The sequence below is a fragment of the Myodes glareolus genome, chromosome 18 (assembly GCF_982192425.1).
Source record: "Myodes glareolus chromosome 18, mMyoGla1.1, whole genome shotgun sequence".
Taxonomy (NCBI): Eukaryota; Metazoa; Chordata; class Mammalia; order Rodentia; family Cricetidae; genus Myodes; species Myodes glareolus.
In genome coordinates, this window is record NC_142043.1 from 19,732,468 (window position 1) to 19,753,091 (window position 20,624).

General features: G+C 44.8%; 1 protein-coding gene and 1 long non-coding RNA gene across 3 annotated transcripts in view; one reads left to right on the plus strand and one right to left on the minus strand.

The window, feature by feature from the left end:
• Paqr8 (progestin and adipoQ receptor family member 8) overlaps positions 1-20,624 on the plus strand; it is a 47,013-nt gene that overhangs the window by 21,387 nt on the left and 5,002 nt on the right. For both annotated transcript variants that reach the window (XM_087898013.1, XM_048445687.3), the window contains exon 2: positions 17,759-17,944. The gene's annotated coding sequence lies outside the window, so the exon portion shown is untranslated. The remainder of the gene's footprint in view (positions 1-17,758; positions 17,945-20,624) is intronic.
• The window catches only part of LOC146890732 (uncharacterized), a 57,615-nt gene that overhangs the window by 16,134 nt on the left and 20,857 nt on the right, over positions 1-20,624 (minus strand). The window lies entirely within an intron of this gene.

Genomic DNA, 20,624 nt, shown 5'->3' on the forward strand with positions numbered 1-20,624 from the left:
GGAGTCTTGAACTGAATCCCACATGCCGTTTTTTATGTCACTTTTCTATGTCATTTTTCTAGATGTTGTAAGAGAATAATGAATCTCTGCTCTGCAGTCAGGAAGATGCCCCTCCCCCCACCCTGTGCTGACCGTGAGAGGACGAGGAGCACATATGGGTGGCCAATGACTTTGCTCCTCCTGTAATCCCGCCCTCTGGTCAAAGGGTCCTGAAGCTACACTGCAGGGATGAGGTGGGGGTAGGGACAGCTTCTTTTGCTCTGTTCTTTCTACACCATAGCAATCATCATGGATTGTCTGGGGGGGGGCGAAAAACTATACCACCAACCTTGAAAATGGTCTTCTACTCCAGTTTTTGGTAACCATTACCACCATGGTGGGATACGGTGACACTCGGGCAGATGTGCCGGAGAAGGAGCTGAGAGTGCTACATCTTGATCCATGCTGAGCACAGCTTGAGCAAAGGAGACCCCAAAGCCCACTGCCACAGTGACGCACTTCCTCTAACAAAGCCACACCTACTTCACCAAAGCCACACCTCCTAATAGTGTCACTCCATTTGGGGGCCATTTTTTTTTCAAACCACCCATGCTTTCACAGTAAAAAAAAAAAAGGGGGGGGGTTATTTTTTCTTCTTCTTTGTGCACACTCAGCTGATTACAGTCGTCTACCCGTGGTTATCGAGCCCAGAGAACCCCAGTGCCTCTAGTTTCTCTCAGTATACAGTGTTGGTGAGAGAGCCAGGCTCAAGTGACAGCAGTTGGGATGCAGCCACTCGTTACTCTATTGAATCTGTGTCCTTCAGCGGGGAAGCAGAAAGGCCCAGGTGAATTCTGCCTTCATTGATGTGTACTCTGTGCTCTCACTAGAGAGGAAAAGGAATTTAACCTCACGCAACACAGCATTTACCTCCAAGAAATTATGTCCTGATAGGGACGTGGAAGAAACACTCATGGAAGTAGAGGACAATTGCATTTGAGTGCTCCCCCTGACGAACAGAAATACAGATGTTTTGCCTGTTGAGGATGGATGGAGGACGGTGTTGCTTTGACTCAGTGCCTTGGAGAATGTGGTGAGCTAGCATCCGAGTGTGCCTCCAGAGACAAAACTCACAGAGAGAGAGGAGGTCATTCCAGGTAAAGAGATCCATGTGGACAAAGACCACAGAGGAAGTCTGCCTTGAGCATCTACTCAAAAAGACACGAGCACTCAGCTTTGTTTGTCAAAATAAATAACTAGAGCCAATGTCTCTGTTTATTCACAAGAGGGTAGTCCAAGGAATTAGGACATATTTAGCCAATGAGAAATGATCATAAGGGAAAATAAATCAAATAAGGATTATGAAATAATTAATGTAGTAAAAAACCAAAGTAATATATAATGGATCTAAGAAAAAAGCTTGTGGAATGTTGAAAATTGCATAAAGGTTAAAATGTACAAAATGGTACATTATTTGTGAATATGTAATTTCATGATATTTTTATAATATTACATGTTGATACCTATTCAAATTTTATTTATAATGAATATCTTCAAGTAAAAAGAGTAGTGGGATGAACAACTAATCCAGTACATAGCAACTGTTTCTGGGGAGAGAAAGAAGTTTTAGCTGAATCTGTCTTACAGTAAAGGATCAACAGGAAGTTACATACACTTACACGCATGCATTTATTTAAAATCTGAAGTAAACACAGCATACTAAGCTTTGGAAAACTCCTGCTTATTGTCTACATTTCTATACACTCAAATTTTTAAAAATTTTAAAGTCACATACTTGTGTCACGGTACTTGGAAGGGATATAGAGGCAGGAGAAGCAGAAGTTCAAAAAATAGAAAGTCATGGTGCATAAGGAACAGCAAATGAATCCCATGTCCCATGAAGGCCAGCATGCTGGAGCAGGAAGACAACCATGAATTTAAAGTTCAAGAACGACTTGGGCTACTTAGTGAGCTTCAGGATATCATGGGTATGACAGAGATCTTGTGTCAAACACATAGACCACACACATACACACACACACCAGAGAAAGAAATACATACAGGAAGAGACAGACACAGATGCATAGATAGATAGATAGATAGATAGATAGATAGATAGATAGATAGATAGATAGATAGACAGATAGAAAGATAGATGATAGATAGATAGATAGATAGATAGATAGATAGATAGATAGATAGATAGATAGGTGGGTGGGTGGGTGGGTGGGTGGGTGAGTGGATGGATGGATAGATTGATAGATCGATAGATAGATAGAGATGATAGATAGATAGAGATATAGAGATGATAGATAGATAGATAGATAGATAGATAGATAGATAGATAATGACGAGAGAGAGAGAGAGAGAGAGAGAGAGAGAAAGAAAGAAAGAGAGATACAGGGATACACAAAAATAGAGAGATATCCTTGGCTCTGGTGTTATGTTCTGTTTACTCTCCTTTGTCCTGCGTGGCTTCAAGAGATGATTTCCACAGTTGTGGACCAGGGCCAGGTCATGGAATGCTTTGACTGGCAGGCTCAGGAATGTGGACTTTAATTGGCAAATGGGAGTTACCAGAGGCTTTGGAGTACATTGTTTTTTAAACTGAATTTTGGTCAATCAGATAACACAGAACTGGGGTCAAGAACAGTTAGGAAATTGTCACCATTGATGTCCCTGGGGCAAGATACAGGTCCGTAGAGGTGAAACAAAGCAATAGGTTTTCTCTATAGCCATTCTACCCAGGACATACTTGTCAGAAAGGACAGGGTTTGTATATGCTGGAAATGTTTAAGTTTAAATGACTTGAAGGTTTTAAGGAAAGTGGAAGGCAAAGAGAGGAGACTGGTTCTTTCTTTTTTTTTTTTTTTAACACATCTCTGCCACCAGGCACTATATAGTCCCTGTGGTCTTAGTTTTTATTTTGAGAGAGGATCTCACTGAGGTATATAGGCTGCCCTTGAGATCGCACTGCTGTGTAGTCTGATGCTTCGAACTTCTTGTCCTTCTGCCTCTGCCTCTTGCGTAGCTGGGATTATAGGCCTGCACTACCAAACCTGGTGACAGATGTCAGTCTAGACTCCAAGGGTCTACAAGAAGGAAATTAGCCATTCAATAACAAAATTAGGCATACCAGGGGAAGTTTGCTTGTGGTAGCGGTGAGGATAGCTAGTGAGATCTAGAGAAGTCGTGGTTTAAAAGGTCAAAGCCACAACGGTCTCACAATATGTTCGGACTTCCCACAGCACACCAGATGAGAAGTAAAAGAAATTCTGTGTAATTGGGGCGGTGAAGGGGGGGGGGGCAGATTAAACCAATGGGAACGGAGGAGGGATGGAGGCAGGGTGTGCTGGCGAGGGATGACGTGAGTCCCATTTGTGTTGGGATGCCCCAGGCTCCAATCATGCAGATGGACTAAGAGAAGAAGAACTGGAGGCTATAAGGGACCCAAGGTCCACAGAGACATTGCGCAGAGGTTAGGACCCCTGTAATCAGAAGGGATCATAAACCTGGTATCTCGGAGCCAGAGTGACTGAGCAGTGAACAATCACAGCCTTTGTAGACAGTGCAGCAGGCAGTTAGTACAACGGCCAGGAAAGCCGTCCTGGGTGGCAGCTCTTACTGCTGTGAGGTGCGCATGCTGACTTTTCAATTAAAGCCCCTCCGTCAAATAACTAATAACTTTTAACAATTTCAACTAACTGCTGGAGCCGGGCGGTGGTGGCGCACGCCTTTAATCCCAGCACTTGGGAGGCAGAGGCAGGTGGATCTCTGTGAGTTCGAGGCCAGCCTGGTCTACAAGAGCTAGTTCCAGGACAGGCACCAAAAACTACAGAGAAACCCTGTCTCAAAAATCAAAAAAAAAAAAAAAATCAACTAACTGCTGGTTATGAGTTACTACTAGCAGGTATGGAAAACAGCCCTCTGGGTTACTAACAGTTAACGAAAACGCAACTATGGATTACTACTAACGGCAATGGAAAAGGCCACCGTGGATTGCTAATGGTTACAGGAAATGAGAGCCCTCATAGAGTAACCCCGGGAAATGAAGGTCTAGGTGGAGCTTCGGCGTGACTCCCCAGGATTCTTCACCCAGAATCAGCTCAGAGGCCACCCGCTTGCCATCTAGGTCTTCCTGTTCATTTGTGGTTGGTGGATTTTCTTTTACTGAAATGCAGTCAGTTGTTGGACTCTTGGGACGGGAGAGTTGGAAGCATGGGGTCTCTCTGACTATTGTCATTTTGCTGTGAGGCTTTAACGCTCTGTCTCCATTGTTTCAGTGGAGTACCACAAACCAGGGGGAAGGGACATTTTTGTGAACGGGTACTTGCCAACCAAACTCAAAGCCTTAGGCTCAATCTCCAGTACTATAATGAATCCAGTTAATTAATTAATTAATTAAAACTTTACAGTGTTTGTCCAACTTTCACATGCGTCTTGGTGATGCTCACGATTCCAAGTAAAGGAAAACATGTAAGTTGCAGCGTAATGCTAAGGTGGTGTTACGGACTGAATGTGCCCCCCCCCCCAAATCCACATGGTCAAACACTCATCCCAATGTAAGGGGGTTAGGAGACGGATGGCATCAATGACTTTAAAAAGCTCACTCTGGAAGCTCTGTGGCCCTTGTGCCTTGCAAGGACCCAGCTAGAAGAGGGCTGTCTGAGAGTCAGACGCGAGGTCGCAGCAGGCACTAGGCTTGTTAGGGCCTTGTTTTGGCCTTCCAATCTCCACAACTGGGAGGAAAAAAATGTTTGCTGTTAAAAAAACCATTTGGCTTATGATATTACGTTACGGCAACCTGAAATGCCTAAGGTAGGGGCAGATGTAGTCTCTTCTGCGTGGGGAAGCCCTAAACATCACTGGGAGGTTCTGAGCCTGAGGGTAAGTAGGAAGCTGTGTTTGCCAGGCACAGTGGGATACAGTCACATTGGCAGTGTCTGGCTTGCTCAGGGAACCAGGACAGGCTGTTCTGGCTTTCTCTATGCACCAAGAATAAGAAATTAGGTCCCTGACTCGCCTCCAGTGCTATTGGCCTTTCCTGCTCTCCCCTGCCTAGCTCTCCATTCCCTGCCTCTTTATTAGGCGTTCTTGGGACACGAAATCATCTCCACCAGTGATAGGAGATGAAAGACTAGAAGCAGGCTGATGGTTTGAAATTCAGCCAGCAATGTAAATATCATTATGGACGTCTACCATGTAGATGAACCACAGATGCCACTGTCCAATACAGACATTGCTTCCTGTTGCAAAATGCACCACCATTCATTACCTAAACTTCCACCACTTTTGTGTGGATGTAAGCGGAAGTGTGTCACAGAGCACATGTGAACGTAAAGGGACAACTTGTGACAGTTGGTTCTGTCCTTTCCCCCTGTGGGTCCCAGGAATTGAACTTAGGTCATTAGGCTTGGCAAAAGCCATCTTGTTGACGACAACTGTTTTTAGTTATCCACTCCCACTTCTTGCTAGGTCGCCCAGGCTAGTCTTGAATTCCCAATATCGATCAGGCTGGCCTTGAACTCATAGCAGACTCTCACCTCAACTTCCCAAGTGCTGGGATGCTAGGTGTGAGCCACCTGTTCATTGACCAGTCCTTTAGAAGCAGGCCAAGGATGCCTTACTTCATTTTGTCTTTGAAGCGTTGTTATCTGTTGAGGAATCCTCGCATTCTTTTCTCCTGCTAGTGTTCAAGCAGGAGAAAGGAGGAGTAAGGCCATGTTACAGTCTCAAAGGAGCTTGGGCTGTAGGAACAAAGCTCCCTATGCTACGGTAGTGAATGAACCTGAGCTTCGGGCCACAGTCTGTGAAACAGGTAAGCAAGCTTTTCTGAAGGGAAAGCCATCAAAACGACTTGAAAAAGGCTTCCTGATGATTCAGAACTGAACTAAAACTCTCTAGTTAACGAAAGAGAAACTGATAAACAAGTGATTTGCTTGAACTTAGAGCAAATAAAAAGATCAGATCTGGGACCCTCTGCAGAGTGCACCCTATCAACAGCAGAAGCGCTTAGGGTGGCAAGGGAAGGCAGGCGTCTGTGCGGCATTCTGACTCCACAGTAAGAAAGCAAGGATGTTCCTGAGATGGACCCATGAGTGGAGATGAGCCGCTCCCTGCAGTTCACCTGGGCTGGCCTGGGTCCCAGTGGGGTTGCAGATCCTGGGAAGTTGTCTGCCTGCCAGAAGCTAGAACAAGCTGAGAGGCTGCAGGAGCGAAGCCAAGCCACACCCAGCAAAGCCAATAGCGATGCTTGCGAGGGATGTCTCTGGAGACTTCTCGTCCCTAGCCTTTAATTAGCAGGTGTTTCAGACAGCAGCGCTTACTGGGACCCAAACAAGAAGTCTAGAAAGAGCAGATGAGCCTCCTTAGGCGGCCAACCGAGTAGCTGATTGGTGGTAGACTGTTGAGTGCGTTCTTCTGAATTGTTCCCAATTGCCCTGAATTCTCCTCCCGGTGATACAGATACTGCTTGCTGCGTGGGGTAGATGCATTCTGTGTGTACAGTGATGCGTTTTGAGGACAGGACCTGCTCGAGTGGCATTAGATGAGATGTGGTGGCAGAGCATGTAAGGACAGAGCACCATTATCAAATAAACCCGTAGCACAGGGCCGTGTCTCCAGCCAGAAATCAAACACCAAGCTAAACGGACCCCTCCTGCACCCAAGGAGTAGGTTTTGTTGCTGCTGTTGTTTTCTAATGACTTATTTTTATCTGCATTGGTGTTCTCTCTCCACCTATGTCTGTGTGAAGGTGTCAGAACCTCTGGGGCTGGCGTTACAGGAAGTGCTCAGCTGCCAAATGGGTGCTGGGAACTGAACGTGGGTCCTCTGGAAGAGCACTCAGTGCTCTGAACCGCTCAGTCCTCTCTCCAGCCCCCCAGCTCCCCACTGCCCACAGAGCAGTTTTCATAGGAAGGTTTCTGTCATGCCATGAACCACACAGTCAAGGATTGATTTGCTTGTTAGTGCCCTTTGGGTTTGCGTGCTGTATGGAAAGTCTTTGATTCCTGTGTGTCCAGCCTTTCTTTTTCTTTTTTCTTGTTTTAATTCTTCTCCTGACTACAATTTCCCCTCCCTCCCCTCCCCCTCTCCCCCAGAGTCACTCCTCCTCCATTTCCCTTTAGAAAAGAACAGTCTTCCCAAAGATATCAACCAAACATGGTATAACAAGTTACTACAAGACTGGGCACATACCCTCATGCTAAGGCTGGCCAAGGCAACCCAGTAGAAGGGAAAGGGTCTGTAAAACAGGCAAACAAGCTAGAGACACCCCCCCCGACACACACACACACACACACACACACACACACACACACACACACACACACTGTTAGGAGTTCCTACAAGAACACCAAGGTACACAACTATTACATATATACAGAGGGCCTAGGTCAGATCCATACAGGCTCCCTGGTTGTCACTTTGCAAGCCTCTATTAGCCTTGCTTAGCTAATTCTGTGGGCCATGTTCTTCTGGTGTCCTCAACCCCTCTGGCTCCTGCAATCCTTTCTCCCCCTCTTCTGTGGAATTCTGGGAGCTCCACCTAACCTTTGGCTGTGGGTCTCTGTATCTGCTCTCATCAGTTGCTGGATGGTACCTCTCTACTGATGGCTGTGCTAGGCTCCAGTCTATGACTGTAGCAGAGTATCATTAGGAAGTATTTCATTGCCTTTTTTTTTTTTTTTTTTTTTTTGGGTCAGGGCATTTGGTTCTATGCCGGGTCTCTGGGCTGTCCAGACTCTGGTTCCTAGCTATCCAGGCAGTGTCAGGCATGCGTTCACTCTCATGGCAGTGGGCCTCATATTGGACCAGTCATTGGTCGGCCACTTCCCACAAATGCTGGCCACCATTCCGCAGCACATCTTGCTTACAGGACAAATTGTAGGTCGAAGGTTTTATGGCCAGGATGGTGTCCCAGTCCTACCACTGGAAGTCTTGCCTGGTTACAGAAGATGGCTGGTTCAGGCTATTCTGTTCCTGTGTGTCTAGCCTGTCTTGATTTAAGAAAACATGGTTGTTACTTTCACAAATGTGATTTATCCCACTTCTCACCCAGCCGTTTTACCATTGGTTTATATTATAGCAGGATTGGGCAAGTATTCCGAACAGCCTTATTAGGATGTTAAGCAGACAAGTTCAAAATCCACAGAATAATGCACATACCTGTGTATCTCTTTAAAATAATGAATGCCTTCTGAAGAATGGTAGCTTAATTGTTAATGTTTGTTTTACTAATTGATCACATTTTATCAGTCTTTACATATGTATGTCAAATATTCTTATTTGCAAAATGGAAATATCCCTCACTTTCCAATTATGCAAGTACACACTGACAAGGACTGCAATGATGGTGTCTACCCGAGAAGCAAATTTCCTGAAATACCACCATATACCGTTATCAGGGTCACACTGATTCTGTGCACAGCTGTGTTTTCTGAGCCGCACTTCTGTGTTGGCAAAAATCGGACACACTTTTGATTTATCTTTTCCTTGTAATAGTGCCTTTTATTCACTCATTCAGCAAGTCTTTTTTGAGCTTATATGATGTGTTTGCCAGTCACTGCTCAAAGTGCACGGTCACTCTGAGGAAAATGGGGACACACAATTCTACTGTGCGCATATTTCCAGGAAGGAGGTGTAATAAATCTTGTATCGAATTATAATTTATTCAGTCTAGTCTTCCATTTGGGGATGTCAAGATAAGGATGTCCGTTGGGTTTTCTCAAATATAAGGAAAACATGCCTCGACCGTTGGTGAATCCAAGTTAAAATTACCTCTGCTAATAATAGTATTTGGTTGGCAATGCTAAGCCTTAAACTATGACATTATAAACAGTGATTCGATTCTTGGCAGAAGTTGCAAAGATCTGGGAGGGCCCAGCATTCTCTTGCTTGATGGGTGACTGGAGGTTCTGGAAGCATCTGAATCTGTACCCTGCTCGCTCTCTCAGTTTCCAAGGCTTCTGGGGCAAGCTCTGGTTCTAATGGAGCCCATGCTGTTCCTTTAGCTGTTGCTTCTTCTCCACCCCTCCCCTGTGGTCAGGCAGCGATGTGCAAGGATGACCCGGGGATTCTGGAAGCATCCCTTTTGACCTCTTCCGAGAGTGTTTACTCTTCTATTCTTTGCCCAACAGTCAGCAGGGCCACCTGCCTGCCATCTGTGTGCCCTGCCCATAATAGCATGAGGTGATGTCATAGGATCTGTTTGCTGATGATTTCAGTATGAAATGTAGCCCAAGTGAATTCTAAAATCACACTGTAACTGAGCGTGTACAGACTATACCCTTGTACAGACTATACCCTTGTTTTATGGCCAGGGACGCCCAGATGCATTGAGGATGAATGACTTGCCGCAAGTTTTGTGGTTAGTAGAAGAGTCAAATTAGCAGCTGGAACTTCTTGTTTCTTATCCAGGTTCATCCCACGGGATTGGCAAGCCCGAGTTTGTGGTGGGTTGTGTGGGATCTTTGGAATGGGTCAAGGAACACCATTGCTTTGGAGGGCGTCTTGGTGGTTACCAGTTAGAATGTCTTTCATACCAAGCTATGTCAGTTTCCCAAATATGGAGCATCTACTTAATTTTCTTCTTTGTTGATCTGGGAGAGGCTTTTTGGAATGCATGGAATACGAGTAGCAGATTTCAGTGGCTCGTCTCTGTTTAAGTTTTTATTAACACCCATTAATTATACAAAATCATCGATTTCACTATGGCATTCTCGTACATGTGTTTTTGTGTCCATGTGCCTTCTACCAGCGTCTTTAGGTTGGAATGTCTCAGTGTATTAGTTTTGAAAATCTAGCCACAATGGGTCTGGAGAGGTGGCTCCACTCTTAAGAGCACCGTGCTGCTTTTGCAGAGGGACCTGGGGCTCAGTTTCCCCTACTCACATGCTGGATCACAATTACCTGGAAATCTGCAGGAGAATCTGATGCCCTCTTCTGGCCCCTCAGGCACCAGAATCACTGCTGAGAAATCTCTGGAGACCATGAGCTCAGTCTGTGAGAGCTGATGTTTGCAGGTTGGGAGAAATCATTCACATCCCTGGGATCACACAAGCGAGGGGTGAGCCACCGTAGGAGGAAGCCAGCTGGATTTTCCTCAGGGGAGGGGGGCACATGTATTTTAACTGTTTTCAGGGGATTACACTAGAAACTCGTCATTTTGTCTTTACTAAAAGGGAAATGTGTTCTATGTGTTTTTAGCAGTCTAAACTAGATAAACAAAACCAAGCCTTACATTTAGGAGCTAGAGAGATGGCATAGTGGCTAACAGCACTGGCTGCTCTTCCAAAGGACCCGGGTTCAATTCCCAGCATATACATGGCAGTTTACAACTCTCTCTAACTCTGGTTCGGGGGGATCCAGCACCCTTTTTCTGGTCTTTAAGGCCACTCAGCACACATGTGGTGCATAGACATGCATGCATGCAAAAGACCCATATGTATAAACTGTAACAACAACAACAATACATGTATCCTTTTAAAAATACTGCTCTGTTTAGTGCTGTAATTTCTGTGTTTGTTTGTTTGGTTGTTTGAGACAGGGTCTCATAATGTAGCCCTGCTTGGCTAGAAACTCACAATCTAGATCAAGCTATCTTCAAGTTCACAAAGATCTACCTGCCTCAGCCTCCAAGAATCCTGAGATGAAAGGTGTGTGCCACCACACCCTGCCTGTGATACCTTTCAAAAACATCTAAAGGCACAGTTTTGACTAAAATGTCAAATTACTGCTACCAATGTGAGATTTACCCTCCTTTTATCTCTCTGTTTTGCCTTCATCTTGCATTTTCCCAAATAACTTAAAAGAGTTTCTTAGGGTAAAACTTTCAGAATGGAGCCTTATAAAACACGGACATGACATAACACTTTGTAACTTCTACCTTTACTTATTACATGCATTCATGGCACACATACCATATCTGGCAAAACCTTTCACGGCAATCCCAGTCTAATCTTAATCTGATTAACTCTGGGCTGCAGGTGCAGCTCAGTGGCAGGGTGCATTTTTACCAAGTGTAAGGCCATGGATTCACTCTCCAGTACTACACAAACATGCATGCACGCACGCGCGTTTGCACATACACACAGCCTTGAAAGAATTGGGGGAGAATAATTATTCTTGGAGGGGTCCCCGAATAAAACAATAACAACAAAAAAGTATGTTCCTTTTTAACATTAAAAATTATAATAGGTTTCAAGGTACAAAATATTAGCCCTCATTTCCATTTCCCGTTTCCAAATCGGAGGACTCAGAGGATGCTAAGGTACCGTATGTAAAATAGCTCAGTATTTGCATATGACCCTTGTACATTCTGTATACTGCAAGTCTACAGTCTAGGTTACCAATAATAGCTAGCACCGTGTAAATGTTTAAAAACAACAAGAAAACCTGTTATATAGTCAGTAGAGACATGACTGAGATATTTTTGATCTATAATTACTGGCCTCTGTGGATGCAGAACCCACAGACTGAGGGACAACTGTGCTGGCGAGTGTGTCAGGAGTGTGAATATGTTAGGAGTCCCAGCTGATAAAGTCCAGTCATCCAGTCCAGTGTGCCTGTTAAAGGGATAGCTGATGGTAAACGACAGATTTACCTTCTTCTAAAGGATTTAGATTTACCTTCTAAATCTTCTAAAAAGAAGATTTAGCCAGTGTGGCCACACTGGGAAGCCGTGTTTGGCAAACTGAAAAAAAGTGTTCGGTGACTTCAAATCTGTTGTCTGAATGCCCAAACTAGTGTGAAGACACTAAGAATCAGTCAGGGAACAAGAGCCAGGGACCACTAAACCATCCAGGTAAACTCGTCTAGTTGACCACTGACTGGTTCTACAGGGTGGACTGAGGAAACCCTTGTATCTAGAAGAGACAAGCTATTCCCATAGGTTATCCTTCTTGCTTAGGGTGACGTGTCTGCAAAACTCTGCTGTTCCTGGACTCCCAGACGACTGCAGGTCCAGGGCAATCACTGGATACCTTTTAATACAGGACACTGTGAAAGCTGGGGGTGAATGCCTAACGGAGAGAGACACAAGCTGAAGGCTGTTACCCCACTTTTAGTTACTCTCTTAGTTGGGGTTTCCGTTGCTGCGGTGAAACACCATGACCAAAAAGCAAGTCGGGGAGGAAATGGTTTATTAGGTTTACATTTCCACAGCACTGTTCATCACCAACTCAGGACAGGAATTCAAGCACGGCAGGAACCTGGAGGCAGGAGCTGATGCAGAGGCCATGGAGCAGCGCTGCCTGCTGGCTTGTCTCACATGGCTTGCCTACTTTACTCTTATTTGTTATTTTCCTGAGACATGGCTAGAGAGGAACTCACCTCCTCTTGCCTACCCTGTTAGTAGGCAGTCACACTGAGTAGTTCAATGTCTTGGGCAGGGGCACGTCGTTAGTGGAGTAGAACAGACACTGGCAGCCAGATGTCCTGACTCCCAGCCCAGAAGTTCCTTCCCCCCCCTTTATGATCTAGTCAGTAAATAATTTAAGTGTTTTCCAAATACTAGATACTATTTCGAATATGGAAACTTCTGCAGTAAACAATCCCTGCCTTGAACTAACTGACGACTAATGAGGAAGTGGTTGGATATATCAACTATCAGGGTTCAGGAGAGTAGGGAAAGGCAAGGCTGGACACAAGGACCAGGCGAAGCCGTAAGTTAGGCACACCAGTCGGGGGGCACGCCCTTGCTGTGTGAGCTGGGCTTGAATGGTTAGACCATAGTAAGGTTGCAAGCATGGGAGACAGAGAGTACTGGGCACTCTTCAGCAAAGTTCGGAGCTGTCATCCAGGCCTGGGGGCGTGGGTTCAGGGAGCAAAGGGTAAACTAGGCAGATAGTCAGCAGAGAAAAGGGCACCTTGAGAGGCAAGGCGTAGAGTTTGTATTGTAAACAACTGGGCGTTGGAGGAAGTAAAGATGTGATTTTAATTCTCCAGAAAGTAGTGGGAGACCATTTTGCACATTGGGGGTGTGAGGCAGGGGAGGGTTATTAACCGAAGAAAAGATGCTCATGGGACTGATGTTGCTATAATGGAAGTTATTGTGAGAGTTGTAAAAAATGCCGCGTTAAAACCAGTAGGCCTGGATTCCTGAGATGTGGGCTCAGGAACAAGACCGGACTGACGATGTTTGAAGATGTTGAGTTTGAATGCCCATGCAGCCCGTGCAGCCACGCAGCTGGACACTTCTAGAGCAGCTGGTTACTGAAATCCCATCCAGCAGTTGGTTATCGAAATCCCAATCTCAGGAATGGTCTGGCCAGAGGAGTATTTGGGACTCTTCGGGTATACATAGTAGCTGAAGTTAAGGGCCGGGGAGAGGAACCTGAGTGAGAAGCGGAATGGAGATGTGCAGGGGTCCACCGTAGTTGCCAAGGATGTTGGGACGCTGAAGATGAGCGTGACAGCGTAACAGTCACACAGAGGCAACATTGGAACTAACTAAGGGGAGAGGACTGCTTCCTTCTTGGTTTTGTTTCTGTTGTTTTGAGACAATGTTTGAGAAGGTAGCCTAGTCTGGCCTTAAATTCTCAATCCTCCTTCTTTCCAAGAGCTCCCTGGGATTATAAAGCTGTGCCATCCCTCCTGGCACAATCCCTGTTTTCTGTCTATAATGCTGAACCCCCTCTCCCTGATGTTCCTCTTTACCTCATCCCTTTCCCTGTTGCTTCCAAATAGTTCCTCTGCTGTGAACTCACCAAGAAGCCACACCACCCCTAGGTTTATATGTCGGCCCTCTGTAGCCTTTTAGACCTGATACCAGTCAATTTCCCTCATGACTGGTCTCGATTAGTCTGCCCATAGAGATTTGTTTCTCTTTAACTCCACTTTACACTTGATTTTGGGCTAACTAGTGTTTCAGACTGGAGAATTAATCTCTTTAGAATAAGCTTTTTGAGGAACGGGATCTTGTTTTAATCTTTTTCTGTGGCCTTTGGAGTCTTGAGTTGGCTAGCAACTAAATACTTGTCACTTTGCTTTGTTTGTTGGTTGTTTATTTTTGAAGATAGGGTTTCTCTAGGTAATCCTGGCTGTCCTGGAACTAGCTCTGTAGATCAGACTGGCCTAAAACTCAGAGATCCACCACTCTCTGCTTCCCAAGTGCTGGGATTAAAGGCCTGTACCACCACCGACTGGCTTATTTATTTTTGTAAGAAACTTCTCATTGACCCAAATCACTGACTTATCTATTTGAAGAGGATTCTTGAGGACCGGACTTGCAACTGTCCAAGGGGAGGAAGGTTGAGTGGACCTGTGTGAGAACACCACTTTGAGATAGCATCTTAGTTGGCTACTAACCACATCATAGGAAGAAGTAGCTAAAGGAAGAGCCTGGGAGTGAGGGATGAATCTTTGCTTAGAGGAAAGTCATATGCCTGAATCAATATTGAGATGCCAATTTTCAGTTTCTCCCCAAATTGACTCAAACTTTACAGTTGTCCTTTTGAAACCTCCTGTGAGCACTCTCCACCCTGGGTTGATGAAAATAAAGACCATCTGGGTAGGATCCCAAGATGCCATAAGATAGCGTCTTAGGAATTTAATGTACCATGATCGGTATGTAACTGGAAATTAAGAACTAAAATATCAGCTCCAGCATCAATACTGAGTTAGGGTTAGCCACCTATCCCAATATGTCAAGTAAAGACTCAAGTAGTGGTGGGAATATAGATTGGGAAGGGGAACACACAAATGAGTCTCTTGACTCCCAAGCTGGTCTTCAAGGCACCAGCATGAGATTTAGGTGTGACTGGAGGGAGAGGTGAGGTGAAGGGGCAAGAGGTATTCATAATTGAGAAATCCTGGTTCAGGTGTGGCCTGATTGAGCACAGTCTCAGTTCTGAGTCTTTGACGTGGTCTGAAGAAGTCCTTGTTTCTTGAAGGGATCAACCTATCTTTAAATGTGATAAGACGGTCTGTTATGTCATGGATTCCTTTGGCATAAAGAGGGCCATGAAAGTTCTCTTGTCATGGAATCTAAGGTGACTGCAAGTTTAGGACAGTGACTTATCTCTGTGAAGGAAGATGAAACAGGTTAGGAGGCTGACACTCTGAGTCAGCTTCATCTGAGTGATGAATTACCTTTAATTTCAAAGGAAATCCCATGTGTGTGCGCGTGCACACACACACACACACACACAAGCACACACAGCAGAATCACTCTTCTCTTTGCAAACTAGATGTGTAAAATGCATTCAGACCACTCATTCATCTGAGTGATGAATGTGCTTGTAGGGACTCAGGCAGAAGACTGTTCCAAAGAAAAGATGGCAGATCTAACATGAAGGCAGCAATGGCAGACTTTCATCTTGCAATCAGTTTTTTTTTTTTTTTTTGTAGGCCCAAATAAGGAGCCAATGGTTTTTTTTAGCAAACCAGCATTAAGTGCCCTATGTGATTGTTCTTCTTTGGTTACTCTCAGAGGAAGGATTTTATATCTGACAAAAAGGTCATTACTAAAGAAATAACAGAGAAATAGCACCCTGTCTTTCTGACAGGTTTGGAATTTCATACACCTGAACTCCCGAAGGGAATGTAAACTTTTTCCACCCTTAGAAAGAGGACTGAATCCCTGGGATCCTGGAATTGCTGGGCCAGATAAGGAATCATATTCTGGGTTGGAGGTAATGGCGCTTTATTCCTGGATTACCAGCATCCACTTTCAGGTTATACAACACTCACGGCTAAGAAGGGCTGACGTGGCTGCATTTTACACATCTAGTTTGCAAAGAGAAGAGTGATTCTGCTGTGTGTGCTTGTGCGCGCGTGTGTGTGTGTGCGCGCACACACACACACACATGGGATTTCCTTTGAAATTAAAGGTAATATTCCTTCAGTCTCATCCCTTTCCACTTCCTACTTCTATAAACCTCTTCCTAGTTTGCTTTTTTTGTGAAAGCAAAGTAAAAGTACTCAGTCTTAGTAGAGATTCAATATAGAGTCAAGAGGGGTGTGAGCAGTCGGAAGACTGGAGGAACTGTCACGGCTCAGCAGCCAAAACTGTTGAAGAGAATCAAGAGGTCAGCATCACACTCTATCTTCTCTCTCGGAGCAGAAAGGCAGCCATTAGTTCCCAGAACTGAATTACAATCCATTCCATCCTTTAACCAAACCCTAAAGGTTTAGTCTTTAGAAATTCTGTTGTCATCGGGTCATAGGAACGCATCGAATAGTCATCCTATCCTCAAGGACAGGAAGATAGGAAGGATGGGTTTGCGCAGTAGTGCATCTTTTACCTCTGGATACAGAACTGTGTGTGATTGACACGGGTCTCTCAACACAATGGAAATATCCTTATAGTCATGATATCCAGATGAAGTCTACTGGGAGGTGTCTCTTTGTGCAGTTTATGAGGAGAAACACCCTCAGCTTCTCCTAACCATAAACTGGAATGGTAGTCATTATTTCTTTTTTTAAAAGATTTAAATTTATCCGTGTGTGTGTGTGTGTGTGTGTGTGTGTGTGTGTGCTGCATGTGTGCAGGTGGCCACAGAGGCCACAAGAGGGTACCAGGTCCTCTAGAAATGGTGTTACAGATAGTTCTGAGCCACCCGAGGCTCTCCGAAAGAGCAGCAAGCTCTTGAATGCTAGCCATTTCTCCAGTCCCCTCATCTCATTTTCTTTACTGCTTTACAAGAGAGATCACGGGAGCTTATGTATGAACGGCAGAGTTCCATAACGCCGAGCATCTCCTGAAAGGATGTGGTTGACAGCGGCAGGACATATTGAAAAGTCAGCCGACCTCCTAGGCATCCTGTAGATGCCCTTTAAGCTTAGCACAGAAGCACAGGCACTGATCTCTGCTGGCCCAACAGTGGAGACACCAAGTAGCCCCCACCCCTTTTTAGGTGACTCAAGGGATCCTGACCATTACTTGTTGCTATATATTTTTCGGTGTCCCTTTCTGATTGATTTTGTAAATCCTTGTTGTTTCTCTCTTGGTACCTTCAATTCCTATCTGAACTTTACTTAGTTCAGAGCCTGTACCTGGTGAGACACCTCTGTTTGGTGCTGGCTGAGTGACTGTGTCAGTACAGGGTGATGGGTGCTACGACAGAGGAACAAGGTACCCACAAACCATTCTTGTGTTTCAGATAAGTTGTGGCAATAATGACAGCAAATTAGGTTTTAAATTAGGATTTAGAAGAACAGTTTGTTAAAATACCTCTCAGACTATGTCTCGTAGATCTTACGTCAGCATATGAGACAGCTTCTCATTAACTCTTTCACAGGCAGAGACTGCAGACTAAAAGCACATGACTTATGAAAAACTGTGCTCAGGACTGGAGCTTTGGGTCCCTGGTGCCGCTGTGGTGCAGGGCCGTCACTCAGAGGCGGGATTTGACTAAAGAAAAGTTCTTTGAGTTGCAGGACGTGGTGGAATCCCATACTTTGGAGGCTAAAGTGGGAGTTTCATATATTCAAGGGCTAGCCCGGGTTACAGAACATAACCCCCTCACAAAAATAAAAGTAGGAGGGGTTGAAGAGAGAGCTTGTTCATTAGAGCACTCGGTGCTCCTAATGAGGACTCGGGTTCAGTTCCTAGTTCCCACAGGCTGGTTCACACCCATCTGTAACTCCAGTTCCAGGGGAGCCACATGCTCTTCTGAGCTCCACCGGCACCAGGCACACGTGTGGTGCCCATACACACATACAGGCAACGCATTCCATAACATACTCAGAAAGCATACCACATATAAAATAAAATAAAACTTTAAAGTAAATGGTTTGTTCTCTGCCTAAAGTCTTATGTTTTGTTTCATGTTTTCAGGAATTCCTCAGGCCCTGACTGAAGTACTTGAAGTAGCCTGCCTCCCAACCCACCCACCCACCCTGTCTGCAGAGACCCTGGGGGGTCATCGCGTGCCTCAGCTGGAGCATGGACAGCACTTTTCTCCCATAATTCCACAGCGTAGCTTTCCACCCAGTAACACTACAGACGTTAAACTCAACAAAGGCAAGTAGGCTACCTTTCTTGGTCATTGCATCCCTACTACCTAGTGCTCAGTACCTAGTACCTGGTGCTTAGTACCGAGCACAGAGCCTAGCGCAGAACAGTCTAGCATTTTCTGATCACCATCCCAAACCACCCAACTTAGACATGACAGTAATGTATGCAGCAGCTAAAATTGTTACCCTTGTTTTATGAAGAAGAGACTGAGACCTGTAACGTTCTAACTGGCCATTCAGACAGCAGCGAAAACAGGGCTTGACTCTAGGTTTCCCTAAACTTCCTTCACTTTGATTTTTTTGTTTTTTGTTTTGTTTTGTTTTGTTTTGGGGTTTTTTTGTTTATTTTGTTTGGGGTTTTTGTTTCTGGTTTTTTTTTTTTTGAGACAGGGTTTCTATTTGTAGCCTTGTCTGTGTTAGAACTTGCTCTGAAGACGAGGCTGGCCTCAAACTTACAGAGATCCGCCTGCCTCTGCCTTCTGAGTGCTGGGATTAAAGGGTGCACCCTCACCACTCACCCTTCTTTCACATTTTTGTCCTTTTCATTCCTGACATTTTCTTTTTACCTGATTAGATATTTTTCTTTCAGCATCAAGACCTGTGAAGTTGGGCTGGAGGGATGGCTCAGCGGTTATGAGCACTGGCTGCTCTTCCGATTCAATTCTCAGCACCCACACGGCAACTCACAACTGTCTGTAGCTCCAGTTTCAGATGATCTGACACCCTCACACAGATCTGCATGCGGCAAAACACCAATACACATAAACAATAAAAATAAGAAGGACTCATAAGAAAGAAAGGAAAAGGAAAAGGAAACATGAAGTTAGCTGAGCAGTAATGGTGCAAGCCAGGCAGTGGCGCACACCTTTAATCCCAGCACTTGGGTGGCAGAGGCAGGCAGATCTCTGTGAGTTCGAGGCCAGCCTGGTCTACAGAGTGAGCTTCCGGACAGCCAAGGCTACACAGAGAAACCCTGTCTTGAAAAACCAAAGGGGGGAAAAAAGCAAGGAAAAACAGTGAGATTGAGAGACTTTATTTCCTGAGAAGTACCTGTTATATTCCTTTTAATTGAAGACCTTTGAAGAAAGGAGGCCATTTAGATAAAACAAGGATTTAACTTTCTTTTTTTTAAAAAAAAAAAAAAGCATAGAAAATAAAAGACACAGAAAGTACCTGCATATTAAAATACAATTTACTCAGTGGAAATTCATCCATTTTTGAAGTAACTCTTGTGTGCATCTGTCCTAGCCATCACCTAGAAACCAGATGGATACAGCAAACATTTCAGAGGTCTGAAATTCATCATGCATGGATGTAGTTTCCCGGGAAAGGCAAATCTCAAGCCACTTGCTTTCTTGAGCACCATCTGACATGGCACCCATGTGCAGACAGACAGAAAGAAAGAAAGAAAGACAGACAGATACACACACACGAATAAGAAGCCAAATCAGTGTTTTTATTTTGTTTTTACATGAAGAAAGAAAACGATCAGCGATCAACAGAACATATTCCTCCAAAAACAGGCAGAAAAAGCTAAGCTGTGTTTCCACCGTCGGCCAGCAGAGGGATCCGTGAGCCTGAGCTTCTGGGACTGACCTACTTGGTGGCAGCACAGAAGTAATGGCCTAGAAGCAGATGAGGCTTTTGCAAATGGGCTACCCAAAATACCCAGCATGCCTATCTTTCAAGAGCTGGCGGCTCCGCACTGCTCAGCTACCCCGCGGTGTGCTGTTGTTTGCTTTCTTTAACTCCTCCTTTGGCTTTTTGGGGACGACCCACCACCCGGCTCCCAAATAAATCACACACGGAGTCTTAATATTCCTTTTAAATGTGCGGCCTTAGCTTGGCCTCTTTCTAGTCAGCTTTTCTTAAATTATCCCATCTATCTTTTGCCTCTGGGCTTTTACCTTTCTCTATTTCTGTATCCCTTTCTTTGCTGACCGTGTAGCTGGGTGACTGACTGTATAGCTGGGTGACTGACACCTTGAGTCCCTCTCCTTCTCTTCCAGATTTCTCCTTCTATTTATTCTCTTTGCCTGCCAGTCCCCCTATCCTTTCTCCTGCCTCACTATTGGCCGTTCAGCTCTCTACTAGACCATCAGGTGTCTTAGACAGGCAAAGAATCACAGCTTCACAGAGTTAAACAAACGCACCATCAACAAAAGCAAACCATCTTTGCACCCTTAAACAAATGCTCTGTGTCATAAACAAATGTAACACCCTAAAATAATTTTCCACAACAGTGTATATACACTGCTCTTTCCCAGTCTCATTGACAAATAATCTGCCTTTAATTTGAGTTTCAGCTAATTGCTTAAAGTTTCCAGTAAGATTAGCCAATAGTTTAAGATTAGCTGGGTGCTAAAGAAATAGGACACCTTACTTTTTTATCGATAAGCGTTGTTATCTAGCACAGGGTGGCCTTGAACTCACTGAGGAGGGCAGACTGGCCTCCAACTGTCACCCTCCCCCCTCAGCCTTCAGAGTACTGGGTTTAGAGGCATGTGCCACCATGCCCAGTTAAAGTGTATTCTTGTCTCTCAACCTACTTAATAATCCAAGGGCATCTGGTGATTGCATTTAGTGATATCTAGGGAATATAGTGATTTTTCAGAGTATCTTTACCTTCTAGGCATCATTCTCTCTCACTTATCGTTAGGTCATGCTAGGTTATCATGGCCCTTATA